Source organism: Spea bombifrons, chromosome 4 (genome assembly GCF_027358695.1).
Source record: "Spea bombifrons isolate aSpeBom1 chromosome 4, aSpeBom1.2.pri, whole genome shotgun sequence".
Classification (NCBI taxonomy): domain Eukaryota; kingdom Metazoa; phylum Chordata; class Amphibia; order Anura; family Pelobatidae; genus Spea; species Spea bombifrons.
Window position 1 is genome coordinate 68158246 of NC_071090.1, and position 14760 is coordinate 68173005.

The 14760-nt window shown below is 37.2% G+C and overlaps 1 long non-coding RNA gene across 1 annotated transcript; it reads right to left on the minus strand.

Annotated features, from left to right (window-relative positions):
- Nucleotides 1-7032: 7032 nt before the first annotated feature.
- Nucleotides 7033-10513, minus strand: LOC128491051 (uncharacterized). Its single transcript, XR_008354003.1, has 3 exons — nucleotides 9619-10513; nucleotides 8275-8421; nucleotides 7033-7124 (listed from the first exon to the last, which is right to left on the minus strand). It is a non-coding gene; the product is annotated as an uncharacterized LOC128491051 (long non-coding RNA).
- Nucleotides 10514-14760: the final 4247 nt, after the last annotated feature.

Consider the following 14760-nt stretch of genomic DNA (forward strand, 5'->3'; position numbering starts at 1 on the left):
TAATAGTCTTAATTTGCATCTAGGATCCTTACAGTGCATTAAGAAAATTAATACATAATGTAACAGTGGTAACATCCTCATATGTAAGAGCTAGTAGTCAATTATGTAATAATTAAAATAACCTAGTCCCTGCTCCATTGGTACTATTAGATTCAACAGGTGAAGAGATAGAAATTTCTGTTTTTTTTCAATCGCGTTTTTATGTTTGGGACAGGTCCTACTGGTTTTTCAATTTTTTGGCTAAACCATGACCATTGGTTAGCAATTGTATCTGAGGGATTCTACAAATGTTTTCCGTTTGCTACACTACAGTAGATACATTATTAGATACATTATCCCCATATTATATCAATATAATGTGTGTGTGCACAGTAACAACTAGTTATGCAGCTTTTGCTATATACAACAAACCAAAGCCATACATAAAAATAGGAGGCTTCTGGTCAAGATCTTTATTTTTCAACACCAAAATCCTCTGCCTGCTCTTTCTATTGCAGAGGGTAATGTACCCTGCTATTCAATACTATCGGTCCATGATATAATACAGTCTTAATCATTCTCAAAGATGAATTTAATCACTGCCAGCATTTGTCCCAACCTCTGGAACCCAACATCTATATAGATATTCTCTAAGGCAATTATCTCCCTGACATCACTCAGCTAATTTGATTTATCCATTAAAAGACAATTATTTCTTAACTAATAATATTTCTCCAAATACTAAAATCATCTTAAGTTTCAAATTGTGCCATCAAAATCAATAGAAACCTGTACATTATTTCTCCAGGGCCACTAAAAATGATTAAAGCATGTGTTTGACATGTTAAATGGACTTTGATGGATGATCTGTTCTCTTCATATAAAGCTTTGAGCATACATACATACATATTACGCAGTTCATGGTTCAGGGTCAAGAAAATTTGGCATGGAGGTTACAGACCATGCAAGATGAGATGTGATATGTTTGCAGTTAAGCCCTATTAGTGAAGACAAGATACAGGTAATCTTAAATTCATAATTACATAATGTATAGTTAAACCAGTGAGTTGACTTTTAAGGACACTCAATGATTATGCTTTATACAGTGCAATCCAAGCTATCTCATTTGGGTTGGCCACTTGTAATTTTTCAAAGTCAGGGAGATGAAACTGCAACTTTTCTGCAAACTCCCTTTGTAGTAATTAAACCCCATTAATTTTGGTGACCGACTAGGCTTAATGCCTACCCAATTTACAGGATCCATTACGTAATCATTGATTTTAGCTAAATGTAGAGAATAAGTTGGCTTAGTGCTGTAAATTCTACTGATTGAGGAGTAACTGTTGGAGGTTGGGCAACTGTTTCTGAACATATACGAAACATGTTATTACTAACTAGCTTCTGAACATAGCCTTGAAAACAAAATTTGTACGAAATTATTTTGATACAGTATTCCTGTATAATCTTAGCTGACATTGTACATTGCAAATTGGGATTAACAGAGAAAATAATGCATTACATCTGAAGGTAATACTCAATTCCATGCATCAGATCACGATACACTACTGCGTTCCATCCGCATAGTTAAGTAACTTTGATAGTACATAGCTACTAGGACCATAATTCACTAGCAGTTGACCTATGCATGATGCTGGGCCAGATCAACCCTCTTACAGGATAAGCTGTCCTACAGCATATTGAAGTGTTTTGATATGGCAACTCAATGTCTTCAGTGTATAGACCCCTATATTTACCCTGGAAATCCTACACCTCATTACTACCTGTGCACCGTTTGTCAGAGTATTATCCTTTCAAATGATTTTTTATTAGTAAACTGGTCACACAACTAGCAGTGAAAGGTTAAAAACATCAGATTCATCTTCAAACTATGTAAGGAATTTTAATGGATGCACCAAACAATGTACACATAATTGACTTATTAATGACACACCTTAAATACGACCCACACAATCCCATTCCTAAGCATAACACATATGTAGATGCTTTTAATCAAAGACTCAAATACCACGGTACTTGACGGTTTCCATCCTGCTGTCGCCTGCCTGGACAGGCAAGGAAAGGACGGGTGGAAAACGAGTTGGTGCTTACATCAGATGATCCACTCTGAAACAGAAAGCATTTTGGGAGTGGTAAGATTATAATTTAAGTGAAAGGGAGGCATACGCCTAAAGTTATAAATGGCAATCAAAGACTTAGCCATACAGTTAGCTGTTCCTTTTGAACCATTTTGTTGCTTGTGGGCATGTGAAGTTCACAGGGTCAAGTAGACGGAGTACATGGAAAGAGCCATGAGTGACCAGATAGTGATGTAATGGCTCATCTGGGCTCAGCTCCGATTTTTGTGCGACGGATGGTACTTTGGGCACTCATATTGAAATCATTCAGATATCAGCTACAATGAACATGCAATGAAGATGTCAGACATCTAATGGCTGTATCGATACAACGTTTGAAGGAAATTGTTTATATTATTTTATCATTCATTTTGTCACTACCAAAATATATAATTCCATTCTCTTAGAGCAAAGCTTTGTACTAACAACATATGATCTTTCTGATGTGCACATCAAAATGAAAAGCAATAAAGAGCAATAATTAAAAACGACTTCCACACAAAATGTAAACCACAACAGTTCATTATTATTGTGCCACAAAAACACAGATACTAGAAAGAAAGAACACATAGGTGCAAAAAAAGTATTGCGATTCTGCACAGAAAAACATGATTTTTTTTCGCAGAATGGCCTTTATTCCGAATCAGGTACAACTTCTGAATTAAGACTATACAGCCCTATGCTCCTCCACATACAGGGCTTGATTGATTTGCTGCAAGGCTAAAAAATAATTTATGATATAAAAGAGCATTAAACAATAGCACATGTAGGTGTTGCACCACATTGGAACCACATTAAAAAGCAGGCGAAATTAGATGAAAAATTATAATGTATACAGGTGTCTATATAACAGCAAAGTCTATAAACAGCAAAATGGCATCTGGAATGCCAAGAAATGGCAGCCGTGGGAAACTAATGCATTTCATGGGCACAGCCAAAGCCTCTGAACCTTTGCCATCAAAAGTTCTATCCCTAGATAACTACTATTTTCTAGAATCATGTTTTTAGATAACTCCTTTATATACTTTATCTGTGTTTTACATAATTCCTATACAATGCAGTTTTGGAAGCGTGTTCTTTGATATTTTTTTTATTTGAGTGAATGTTATATTAATAGTATATTAAAGACCACTGTTGAGACTGCTATAGGCTATATAGTGCAGAGAAACAAGTGATATGTTCAGTAAAGAATCATTGGTAAGGTAAAGAGCTATAAAAAAATAAATAAATCATGATGAAATACAGATGCACTCTGTAAAACAAGGCATTCTGGTCTAGGCAAAATTGTATTAGGTTTGGAAAAAAGCAACAGAACGAGTTAATGTTATGGAAGATCTGGGGATTTTTGTCTCATAAAACTCCAGAAAACATGGGGCATCATCTAAAGATAATGAAGGTTTTTACATCTAGGACAGTTAAGGTGCGTAATAATACACTGCCAAGTGAAGTGGCTTTGGTGGATTCAGTTATCATTATTTCTACAGAACAGGCATTCAGGCTTAATACTTATTTAACCTTAGCAGAGGTAATGTAGATCCATGGAAAATCTGCCTTTGGAGTCACAAAATAAATTTGTTACATCTTTAGTATAATACTGGATAAAGTCTCTTTTTTCATGAGAGCTTGAACTTGACAGAGGTTTGTGTTATTTCACCAAGATTAACTGAATAACAATGTTGATACCTTTCATCCTGAAATATCTTATTACTTACTGTAGCTTCATGTTCTCAGATTGCATAAAACCATCAGTTCAAGTACTTGTCAAGAATATGTTTACAAACCTTTTTATTAATTAGTTAATTAGTAGGAAAAATAAATGCAATACCAAAGCCTTATAACGTTCTTCTATAATACCGGGTACTGCTACTGTAGCGTCTTTTTCTAGTGTGCTCACTAAGCAAATGGACTTGGCGATGAAGAAACCAGCATGCTTGTTCATCCTTGCTTCCATTTGTGGACCAATGGTCCACGAAAAGACATTGCTGTTAAAACAAGCCTGTGTGCAAGTATCTTCCTTGCTTATTTTTAATGTAACTATTCAGGAAAGTTGGGGTAGGTAGCAAAGGCCTGTGTACCTGGGCTGAAGATGGTGTTTAAAGGGACACTCCAGAAATCATTTGCACTTTAATGCATATGAAAGCTGTCTTATCTCTTTAAATGTTTTGCTCCCCTCTTGCAAATGACTGGAGGGATTGTGAATAAGTATTTGCCGCGTACCCACCCCCAGATATTTTCTGTGTAGGGGAAAACCTAAATGCATGTGATACTATATACTTACGTCCAATAAATTCAAGTGGTGGATAGGCAAACACTGCGGGAGGGGGTCTGCTCAGACACATGGGCATGTGTGGAAAGCATGGCCACTAATTTCTTTGGGAGCCGTCCTTGCGCTGATTGGCTGCCACTTCTACCTCAGGAAAGGTTTTCTTTTTTCTTTGAAGTAATGTATCCACATTAACATTAACATTCTTCTTTAGTGGGGCTATTCCTTTAAGAGAAGTCTATTTGACGGGTAGGGTTTTATTAACACTGTTTTGGAAAAGTTTATATACACAAACTCAATGTGCTTCCTTTGATTTGATAGATTGTATCCATGTGACTAACTGGAAAACTAATTTGCTGTATCTAGAACCTTTTGTGTGACCTTTTTTTCTTTCAAACTTTCAACACATTAGGTTCTACATTGATTGTGACATATATAAGAGGAGGAGGAGATAAGCTGAAACTAATGAGGTCTGTAGAAAGTGATGCAGGGCCGACCCACAACGTGCTGTTAGAATATTGTGCAGTAGAGGTTATATATAACCTATCTTTGATAATTCCTGCCGTCTTGTGATGCTCATCCACCAGCCAAGCCTACAGAGACACAGGTTCCCAGGTGTCCAGAGGGACATGCCTAAAGGCAGGAGACGCTTAGGTCAGGCTTCTCATATATATATATATATATATATATATATATATATATATATATATGTATGTATGTCTGCTATGGCTAAAACAATTGTGTACAGCTCAATGCTTTCACCTATGTCACCCTATCAGCTTTCACTAGCAGGCACCAACACAAATAATCAGGACTTTTGTTTACAATTATCAGGTTAACATATATTCCATGGCTGTTTATGATATTGTCAAATTGGTCTCAGAGAGGAATTCTGAGATACAGTGTAGTGGGATAACTTATTCATTCCAGAGTCATTGGACTCTAATAACTAATAAAATTCATTTTTTTTCTGAAAAGGCACCTTTTCATTCATGACACTACTTTGTTTTCTAGGAATAAAAATACTAAATTTTATACAAACATGTTGGCTGATCTGTTCTACTACTCAGTCTCAGCATTCTATCTGTTCTACAAGATGTTCTTTTGGCTCAACATTTCACAACACAAACATTAACGACTTACCATAATGAGCGACTAGTGGCAAAGTACCCTTATTATTGATAATTATATGTATATGTTCTGCGATTTCTAAGTTCCAGGCCAATCCCAATTAGGTCAATGTACATTGTTAAGTAAATATAAAAAAATCTCCATTCTTTTTGCTATCAGACAATTCTCCACACCCTTTCCTTTTCTTTAGTTTATTACACCCACATAGCAACTACAGTAAGCAAGTTGCATCTGACCTTGCCGCCTACGCCTGGCACACAGTAAAAAGTAACTTAGGGCTTCGCATCTGTGTTCAAACAAGTAATACATAAGGAGAGCTGGCTGTCCAATTCTCAGATATCCTGCCTGAGTAAGATGCTTTTGGGAGGTTAAATTGTCAGCATAATCAAATAAGACCTATTAAACAACAGTGAACAGTTCGGCTTGGAATCACTACAAATACATACAAATCGTGACTACATATAAACCACAAATCTGGTATGATATAGGATAATCACAAATATTGTTCAGGGATACCTACAACCTAGTAATAATGCAGAACCATGCTAGTACTAGCATTAGCACCTTATTTTCTGGAACACAAGTTTTGAAAAAGAAATGTCAAACTTTTAGCAATTTTGCAACATTTAGCCATTTGAGTATGCACTTGCCCTAAGAAAAAAAAGTGACTCATATATGCTGGATTTAGCACTCATAATATGTGAGCTCAAACTGCCATAGATTGGAGGCTAGGTTACTGGCACACGTCGACTATATTCACCTATTTCTCAGACTCAGATAATGAAACCATCACAAGACCAGTGTTGGAGCTGGCTGGCCGAGGGTGGGATGGCACAGTGCGCAATTGCCCCCAGGCCAGGACGAGATTTTTAAAAAAAGGCCAGTCCACCATGCACTGGCCCACTCAGGGAGGCGGGAGTGTGGCGGGGTCACTTACAGCAATTATGTGACACTGTGGCAAAAGTGAAACTGCTCACACGGTGCGTACGAGCAGCTAGAAAGTAGGCTTTGGGAAAGGTAAGGGAGGGACGTATAGCTTACGTTAGAGTGGGTGTGTATATGTAAGTGTGTGCTAAAGGAAGTGTGCATTAGCATGAGTGTGTACGTTTGTGTTAGTGTGATGGGGCTACTTGGCTTTACAAAACCAACCCCCCTCCTCAGCTAGAGGGTTCCTCAGTTGCTGACAGTAATGGTGCATGCATGCTACTGCACAGTGCAAATGCATCTCCTGCAATGCAAATAGCTGACGGGCAGGGAAAAGGAATGTTAATTTAAAGGAGATGCTTAGCTAGAATATGTACTTAAGTATACATGATGGCTGGAGTCTCCCTTTAAGTCAATTTTGGTAGACACTGTAGGAGACAAAGGGGGGGCATACTTTCTAGAAAAGTCACAGGCAGTCAGTTGGCCTGATAAAAACAGGTTAAAAATGTTGATGTGGCCATTTTTATATTATAAAAAGCTGATGTGCCTGTCATTAAAATGACATTAGGTAATTATAATGTCTAAGGGTCTGGGCTGTGTAGAGCATATGGACAGCATGGTTGGGAGGTGCCTGGACAGCTCAAGCTGAGGAAGCATACAGCAAAATCCAAGTCTGCAGTCCATCGCTGCACCTGTTGCCACACTGTGTCTGTGAGCTGTGACATCAAGAGTTACAGACAAAAATAATTGACATGGCTTTTATTTATACAATATATTTCTAGTGTGGGGGTCAGGTAGTCAGTAGTCTTTGGCCAACAGGTGTCAAGATGGAATGTAGATCTGCCTCTGCTGGCAAACAAGCAATGCAACCCTATGTAGAACGAAAACACACTAATACTGTAAAATTACTTTGGCGTGTCACCATGCTATGTTTCAAATTAGATGTTATCCTTCAAGAACCAACATTTAAGGTGCTAAATGTAATTTAAAATTACAAGCAAGAATGGCTATAACTTGATGCTGGAAGCATAAGCTGTTTAGAATAATTTGATTGTTAGTTTGACAATTAACAAAAGTATACATTTTATGTTATATTTTGCAATTGACATATAACCAAACAGATTTGCAGGCTGCAGCTAACAAAACAAACTAGTGTATTGTTACTTAGAAGGCATTTATTACATTGACATTATTACTTTGAAGGCATTTACTACATGTGATTAATTTGGAGCATGACTGAGAACATGTAAAATACGTTCCAAGGGCATGTTGCTGGTAGGCAGTCACAGCACACCTTGTCACTAGTTATCTACACTGCTCTGTAGTGTGCAGCCAATAATTGGAAGCGACCAGTTAGTAGTAACTTAAGCGGAACTTAAACTTGTGTAGACAGAAGTTTAATCAGTGTGAATAGTAACAAAAACATCTTCAAACTGCTGTATGAGTGCGGTTTAAGAACCTGCACACATTGGAGTGATGCACGCTTGGTACAAGTGACACAAAAACCACAGCACTTAAGGTGTGATATAGTCACAAAAAATGGCATGCATCTAAAATGCAAAACATCAATTAATGCATCTAAGGATTCCATCACAGAGCACAAAATAAATTTATATCCACTAAATGCAATGCTCATACTGATATGGTACACATGTAACCTTCTCAACATGAGAAAGTAAGCAGTGCGATACAATGGCACTCAAAATGCAAAGCTGCTAGCCTGATAATCCTTGTTTGTTTATATAAGACATTTGGCTCTGTTTTATTCTAATTGCACATTGCATTGCAAACACAATAATAAGATGAATGGTGCCTTAAAGTGTATGCTGTAAAGATATGAACTTGCCTTCCTCCAAACTCCAAGGTGGTATCATGAGTGCTTTTTAAGAGATGAATATGGTTACGCTTAATAAGTCTACCAAGCGCTTCCCTTGAGAGCTTGATCGCACATCTGCTGTCTTCGGTTTCCTTGTGACACTCCTCTGAATCCTTTTACACACACCAAAAAATCAGCATAGAAAAACCACAATGAGATGCTTTCTTCATTCCTGGAAGAGGAGTCAGCGATGAGCGAGAGGGACAGACATCCATGGAGAAACTCCTAAGGTACCATGCCTCTGATGTCCATCAATCAGCACACTGAGCAGGTGAAACTGTTGCAGATACTTGCATCCTGTATTTGTAGTTTCCAAAGAAGAAAAAAAGCACAATGCTATCTCCCATTTGTACGGCCCCAACTACATCCTTCAAAATATTGTACAAAGTATTGTCCTGTAGATAGCATAAATGATGGCACATAAAATATAAGCAAAGCCTTTAAAAAAAAACTATAAAAATCTAAATAAATCCCAGTTCTCCCTAATCAGGTAGTTAATACACTGTTAACTGCCTTCCCTAAACTCGGCAGTGTGTTTTCGGCATCACTGCCTTGCTTTCCTGAACAAGAGACCTAGCATGGCTCACTAATGCTCTCCCATCAATGACTACACAGCCTTGTGACAGAAACATGAGCCAGAGATTTCGCAACAGCCTCTTACTTAACAGAGCTTGTTCCACCTACTCACATTTGCACCGTGCAATGAAGAGAGAGCTCCGGATACTGAAGGGTAACTGCCAGTGTACTTGCTTTTTCCAAGAAAGAAACTGAAGCAAGCATGATTAGGACCGTCTCCTTAACAAGTGCCTTGAATACATCATCCCATCAAGCAAGATACGTATTTTTTAAAGAGCTTAAATCTCATTGTGTATATACATTTCTGGCTGGAAAAGACCAATATTAGCTGCTAACCTGGAGCTTGTTAACATAAGTCCCACGCAGTGCGCTAACTCTATTACAGTAACAAAGCAGGAGGAAGTACTTCAGGGTTTATATAATAATTAGTCGTGACGGCTTTATTGAGAACCTGCCAACAGACATTTCCTTAAACGTTAAACCAGAACCACTATGAAAATGTTATAAATATAAAAGATGTGGCTGAGATTACTGGAGATATCAACATTTTTAAACCTTCTCTCCCACATATTTTTCTTCTGGAACTTGCATTTTTAAATTAAAGCTGGATATACAACACAGGAACAATACGGCATAACGTGTACAACAATAACCAGTTAATATCGGAGACTAGTCAAAATATTTTCGCCTGACACAAAAAGATTGAAAACGATACACATTATATTTTTATTTACCTTTCTTTTAGATGAACTGGTAAAATATGGCAGGATTGGTGAGGTACCTAATGAAGAGAATGTTCAGATTCCAACATGCTAGAGATGTTAGCCTGAGAGCACTGACACTGTCAGCCAGGACTCACTGCGAAAACAACTTGGATGCTGCTTTGTTAGTCACCCATGTGAGACGTTTGCAGTAAACACTTCATTTCACAACCGTCATTCCTTTAAGCGGAGCTATTCCTGACTGGAAATGATTCACCGAACAGGAATCAGAGTCTGTGCTCATGTATAAAAGACATCTCATTCTGAAGAGTGATCTGGTTTATGTGGGGGGCACGTGTCTCTGTGACCACTAACAAATGGTGTCTGAGTCACCCTTTTCATAATATGAGTCGCCCTGAGACATTTCCTTTTGTCTCTCATCTTCTCTTAAGCCTTCTTTTTTTGCGGTTTGACTCTCTCTTGGAACAGGGTCAGAGCAAGGATTTTGGGTAAAGCTGGAACCTGTTCCTCAACTGTCCTAATTCTCTTATCAACCTCTGCACTGAATCACCTGCTAAGATATCTTCAGAAGTCATGACTGGAATCAATTTGTACAGTCCTAATTTGCAGGTCATCATTTTTCATCAGTTAACTGTTTTACAGAAATACTTTAAGAAACAAACGCTACGATACTCACTTTATCTGACAATTATATTAGTATCTCAAACACAGAAATGGCAACAGATGTTTCTTCACTAACAATGAAAAATCACCTGCTTCCGTTTTGCAACTAGTTGGCACATATTTCCATAAAGTATGAAGGTGCTGTCAAGTGGAATACTACTACTTATAAGGCAAAACAAGTACTACTTAAAATTAAATAATTTTGGGATTGTGTGCTGGCACATGGCACTCTCAAAAATGTCCTTCATCTCTTTCTCCTGTTCACTTTTTCTTATCTCTTGTCTAACATGACTAATTTCTCTTTTCTTCATCCGGTCCACTTTCCTTGCCACACTGCTTTAAATAGATATCAGGCTCTGGGTTCCTTTCCCCTGAGTGTTCACAAACATGGTGATGACAAATTAGTCGCAGAAGGACTTGGTTAACCTAATCCCAATAACTTTAGGCTAGATTGCCTCCTGATCTATTTTGAGAATCCAGGGGAAGAAGATGCAGTAAAAAGGAATGCTGGCATGACCAATTAATTGGATCACTCGTTTTTAAATTGTGGTACAAATATAAGTGACTTGAATTGGCTATAAGCTGGGTAATTACTAAACACAACATGTACGTAAGACCTAGACACTGGATATATTTATAAGCATCAATATTTAACATGACAACAAAGTAGAAGCTACATATAATCATGGAGATCTAGCTACCTGTTGATGGTCTTATTATGCTGAATAGAAATCTGAGAGTGAACAGATACCTATGTGTGTAAAAGAACAAATAAATGGCTGGCCCCTGACCATGAACATTTGTATTTCATGTGTATTTTATTATGGTGTGTTCTGCCAGCTATATGCCAATGTGAGCAGGAATAGTTTCACCAGGTACCCGCCACCAGGGTGGTACAACCACTACTGCTGTAACAGGCCCTAAGAGAGCAAGGAGGCTCTCCCTCCTGCTTGGCCAAAGGGAAGCACACAGCGGGTTCACTTAATGTGCATTACAAGACCCTGCGGTAGTAATGACGCTGGTGTAAAGCACCAGCTCAGCCAACACCAACAGGACATATAACATAAATCATGTCGCTCAGACATAGTGTGCGAGGACCTTGAGTAAGCAGAATAGCTGGTATTGGCCTATGCCTCCTGAGCCAACAAAGATAGTTTTTTATGTGTGCAAGTATAAATAAGTATGCTAGTAAAATGATGTTGCTGTATGTGTGTATGTTAGTATGTGTGTGTGTGTATGTAAGGATGTTAGCCTGTTCTACATAAGCATGTTAATGTATATGTGTATGTATGTTACTGTGTGTGTGTGTGTGTGAGTGAGTGTGTCAGTATGTTACTGTGTGTGTATAAGTACTGTTTTGCTAGAGTCATTATTTGTATATTATATACACACTGTCTCTAACACTTTGTATACATACTATTTTATATACAATATACACTTTAACTGTAACACAATCTCTCTCTCTCTATATATATAAATGTATATCTATATATACACATACATTAATACTATATAGTGTTAGAGTCAGTGGGTATGTGTTAGTGTATGTTGTTGGATTGTGTGTGCATGCATATACGAGTGTAGTGTTAGCCTGTGTATGCGAATGGCAGTACTATGTGTGTATATATCTACATCTAGTGTTAAAGTGTGTGTTTTTGGTGTATGAGGCTAGCATCACTGTGCATGAGTCTATGGTGTTAGCAAGTGTGTGTGTTACTGTAATGTGGTAATGTTTTCGAGCATATGATGTTAGCACGTGTGTCTGTTACAAAATCAGATTCTAGTTTTAAGAATCCATTAAACCTTAATTACCTATAAACTAGTTGTTAAACGATCAAAAAAGTGCAGAAGTTCATTGATTGTTCTTGCATAAAAAGGGGTAAGTAAAATAGTTCAAAGGTGATAATTATCTATCTATGGCACATATGGCACAGCAACTTCTGTAATACATATTTTGTTTCGGATTTGAGATCCTAGCATAAAAACGTATTATACATTTCTATAGTAAACATGTTACAATATCTGAGGTGAATTTCTTTCAACTGAGTCATTGATTTTTACCTGCCCTGATATCCTGTTTAGCAAAAGAGGATGGAAGGTAGGAGATAACACTACATGATATTTCAAAGGAACTCATGGACCTTTTGTATTACTTCCCAATGACAGCACGTTACAAGCAGAACGGCTTGTGTGCGTGACTCACCTGCTCCCTGTGCAAAGCCTTTATACGTCTTTCATTAAGTAAACAAGGCCATTAAGAAATGCTTTTGTTAAAATAGACTTTGTGTCCCATGATCCAACAACAAAACTGTTAATCCTTCAATGGGTTTTTTAATGTAATATAGCTTATGACCATATATATATATATTTATTTTTTTAAAACATGTACTTATAATCATCTGGATTAACTCACTCTTTACCTAGATCAGGTAGCTCTCTCCTCTGTGTGTTGCTGATAAATATTTAAGGGGCAGTAACTAATTTTGTACTTTCACTGTAAAATATACAAATCACATTCTCATACTGTACCTTACTTGTTTCAACTATTGTGTTTACTTATAATGCCTTCCTTCCTGCAATGTCAGTCTAATGACTAGTTTCCATCACATTGATGTAGAAATCGGATAGAGTTCATCTTTTCCCCAGAGGCACTAGATGGTCCAGCATGTAGAGCATAAAGACTCAATTGAGGACAAGTAAGGTCCTGTGATGATAAGGTAAGCTGGCACAATAAACAAACATACATGCATAAAATTTAGGACAGTTTTGTCTATTGGTACTAGTGTGGGACTTATCAAGGGGCAGGGGGTAGGAACTCACTTACCCTGAAGATGTAGCAAAGTGAGTAAAGCAGTAGATGAGAAGGAATGTAGCCAATACTCAAAAGGATATAATCTGTATGAAGTCCAACACCCAGGGGAGAGAGGGTAACGGGATGGGAGGCACAACTTTCCCCGGGCTGCTTTCATTAAAAGGCAAGCTTGCTCCCTCGGTTGAGGATTGCAGGGGTTTATCTTGAAGCATCTGGCTTTGCATATTTGTCTGAATTTTTCTCATTATATCTTCTGCAGGGTAGGTGCTAAATCAAATAACTGCTAATTAAATAACTCTGTTCATACAGGAATATCTCAAATACATAAGTTTTTTCAGGTTTAAAATTACCCATAGCACTATTCTTATTTTATTCTTTAACTATCTTTGGGGTATGGGAGACAAGTTTTTTTATTTTGTCCTTTTCTAGGGGTGGTTCGAGATACTGAGTGACTTTTTATTAAGTTTTCCTTTTAATTTTCTTATATTTTTTTTCCTTCCTTCCTTATTTTTATTTTTTTTATTTTTCCAATGCCCTCAGAGAGCAGTGCAACATAAGAAGAGATTTCCTTGAGGTCTTAGAATGGATGATGGTGATAAAGGACCATTCTTTTGAGCATAATAAAGCACGTCGTATATTGTGAAGGAGTTGACAAGGAGTTAAATAAATATTGCATTTTTTCAGGATTCTTCACGTAATCTTTCAGCATGATATTAAAGTGTATATATATATATATATATATATATATATATATATATATATACACATATATATTTATCTATTTTTTACAAAAATCCCCTTCACTAAATGTACATTTGAACATATCTATATGTGAAAAAGTCCCTACACTGAAGAAAGCCACGAAACTTGAGAAATGTGTTTCAAATACATGCCGCAGCAAATCTTCTCATTCCTCTCATGTGTATCGCTATGAATCAATACTTAGTTATGTTAATCAGGTATCCAAAATACGGACAAAGAATTTGTTGCAAGTTAATCGTGCTGGATTGAAAAAGATATGTATTGAGGACAGTGGCCAATCAAAGGTGGTTAATGGTAAATGTGAAATAAAAGTGTTTGTGGTTTCTGAGTACTTTGCAGCTGCTGTCACATTAGATTTACCTATTTTGAAAAAAGGGTTAATTTGTAGCGCAACTCTATTTGTCAATGCAAAAAAACAACAAGTGTTTAGACGTTTTCGTGCTGCAGAATGGAAATTTTGTGAAAATATTTTTTCAAATTTTTGTTATGCAGTTATTAACCAGGAGATTGTTGTAAGCACATCTCCTTTAGTGCACAGGAACACGTGCGTCATTCATGCCCTGGTCCTTCCAGTCTGCTGATTCATGCTAACACAGCTAACTCTGGCAGGATCTCCTGGCAAAACAGATACTCCAAACCTATATTCCAGCATCTCTTCCTTCACTTAGTGAAAGGTTATGTAACAAAATACCGTCTGTCCAGAGACAAAATCATAACTACTACTTGTTTTATTATAAAAAGAAATAGAGCAGTTCAGAAAAGTTACAAGTTTGGCTTTGTTGCCATAGAAACAAACTGCTTTGCAAAATGCTCCAAAGTTAACCAGAATTTATTTCCAGAATACTTTAGATATAAATAGTTTACACCCGAATCTGGAAAAAATCCAGAAGCAGCTATAGAATGTGTAACATGTAATG